We start from the raw sequence: 3136 nt of genomic DNA on the forward strand, positions 1-3136 counted from the left end.
CAATTCTAAAAAGTCATGACATAATTTTGGCTCTCTCAAATAGGTGTGTCCAGCAAGGGATCAAGACTTAAAACACAAAATAAAACAAGCAAAGACTCATATTATACAGGACGCTCCAAGCAAAACACATAGTATGTGACGAATAAGAATATAGCTTCGAGTAAAATACCGATCGTCGTTAGAAGAAAGAGGGGATACCACTCGGGGGCATCCCCAAGCTTAGTTGGTTTCTCATTTTTGGATAATATCTTGGGATGCTGGGGTATCCCCAAGCTTAGGCTCTTCTACTCCTTATTCCTTCATCAATCATAAGATAACCCAAAACTTGAAAACTTTAATCACACAAAACTCAACAAAACCTTCGTGAGATTCGTTAGTATAAGATAATAAATAACTGCTATAAGTGATGTATCAAACCAATTCATATTTTGTTATTGCATTATATCTACTGTATTCCAACTTTTCTATGGCAAAAACTCATCAAAGAAAACCATAGAGCCATTAAAATAAGCACACAATACAAAGAAAATAGAATCTGTCAAAACAGAAACAGTTTGTAGCAATCTGACTATTTCGAATACTTGTGTAACTCCAAAAATTCTCAAACATTTAGGATGACCTGAGCAATTTTTATATTTATCTACTGCAAATGGAATGGGTATTGAGCTAAAAAATGATAATTATTTTCATGAACGCAAAAGTTTCTAATTTTTCAGCAAGATCAAAGAATTATCACCCAAGAAGATCCTAAAGGCCTTATTTGGCCCAAACACTAATTAAAACATAAAAAACACAATCATAACAGTAGCATAATTGTGCTAACACTCAAAAACAGGAAGCAAAAAGCAAAAATAAATTTTATTCATTGGGTTGCCTCCCAACAAGCGCTATAGTTTTACGCCCTTAGCTAGGCATAAAGCAAGGAACTAAGTTTTGTCATCTTTGGTTCGAGATCCATAAGATGCCCTCATGATTGATTCATATGGTGGCCTAATTCTTGTTCTATGAAAGTGTTCCATACCCTTCCTCAAAGGAAATTGGAACTTAATATTGCCTTCTTTCATATCAATCACGGCACCAATAGTGCATAAAAAAGGTCTACCAAGAATAATTGGACATGAAGGATTGCAATCAATATCAAGAACAATAAAATATATGGGCAGATAATTCCTATTTGCCAGAATAAGAAGATCATTAATTCTTCCCCTATGCTTTTTAATAGTGGAATCTACCAAGTGCAAATTCAAAGAACACGATTTAAGATCGGTAAGACCAAGCACATCACATAAAGATTTTGGAATAGTAGAAACACTAGCACCCAAGTCACACAAAGCAAAGCACTCATAATTTTTAATCTTGACTTTGATAGTAGGTTCCCATTCATCATGCAATTTTCTAGGAATTGAAACTTCCAATTCCAATTTTTCTTCAAAAGCTTTCATCATGGCATCAACAATATGTTTAGTAAAAGCTTTATTTTGTTCATAAGAATGGGGTGAATTTATCATGGATTGCAACAAAGAAATACAATCATTCAAAGAGCAACTATAATAATTAAAGTCTTTGTAATCCAAAAGAGTGGGCAAATCACTACTAAAGTTTTGACCTCTTCAAACCCACTTTTATCAATTTTCTCAAAAAGATTTTCACCATCCGAATCATTGGGATGCCTTCTAGCTAAAGTTGACTCTTCTCTAGTCCCCTTTTCATCAATATTAACTTTATTAAACAAGGAATCAATAGAAGAAACACCAACCATTTTAAGACCTTCATCACTTTTGCGAAAGAAATCACTAGAAAACACTTTTTCTAAAAATTCTCCTTTTGCTCTAAGCATGGCGGTTCTTTTCTTACTTTCATCCATAGAAACATAAAGAGCTTCAATTGATTCATCAACTTTGGGCACAAAAAATTTCATCTTGAGATTTTCCACATCATCAGCAACTCCATCAACACTTCTAGACAAATCATCAATCTTACTCAACTTTTCTTCTATGGAAGTGTTGAAAACTTTTTGTGTATTGATAAATTCTTTAATATTATTCTCAAAATCATAGGTGTTCCTATTATTATTATAAGATTGATTTCCATAGGAATTACCATAATTATTAGAGGAGTTACTAGGAAATGGCCTAGGATTAAAGTTACCTATATAAGCATTATTATTGAAATTATTTTGAGAGATAAAATTCACATCTATGGCATCACTATTTTGCTCAATCAAAGTAGACAAAGGCCTATCATTAAAATCAATAGGAGCAGTTCTACTAGCAACCACTATCACAAGAGCATCAACTTTTTCACTCAAAGAAGAAATTTCTTCAACCGAATTAACTTTTTTACTAGTAGGAGCTCTTTCTGGATGCCATTGCGAATTTTTTTTCATAATATTATCAATCAATTTGGTGGCTTCCTCCAAAGTAATTTCCATAAAAGTACCACCCGCGGTGGAATCTAAAAGATTACGAGAAACAAAAATCAACCCCGCATAAAAGTTTTGTATGATCATCCAAAGATTTAACCCATGAGTTTGGAAATTCCTTAGCATCATTTTCATCCTTTCCCAAGATTGTGCAACATGCTCATGTTCATGTTGCTTGAAATTCATGATCTGGGTTCTAAGGGAAATAATTTTTGTGGGCGAAAATACTTAGTGATAAAAGCATCTTTGCACTTATTCCCAGAATTGATACTATTGTGATGCAAAGAAGAGAATCATTTTTTTGCAGAACCACGTAAGGAAAACCGAAATAATTTCAGCTTCACCACATCATTGTCCACATCTTTTTTCTTTTGCATATTTCATAATTCTACGAAGGTATTAAGATGGGACGCGGCATCCTCATTAGGAGTACCGGAAAATTGATATTTCATAACAAGATTCAACAAACCAATATTAATATCACAAGTCTCCGCACTAGTGGCGGGAGGAGAAGCGGAGTGTCGATAAAATCATTGTTGTAGGTATTTGAGAAATCACATAACTTGGTGTTCTCTTGAGTCATGATGACCACACAACAAGATTGCACTCAAAAACAGATCCGTCAAGAAAACGGCGAACGGAAAAGAAGGGCGAATAAAACGGCAAATTTTTGTGAAGTGGGGGAGAGGAAAGCGAGAGGCAAATGGCAAATAA

Source organism: Triticum urartu, chromosome 5 (assembly GCF_003073215.2).
Source record: "Triticum urartu cultivar G1812 chromosome 5, Tu2.1, whole genome shotgun sequence".
Lineage (NCBI taxonomy): Eukaryota > Viridiplantae > Streptophyta > Magnoliopsida > Poales > Poaceae > Triticum > Triticum urartu.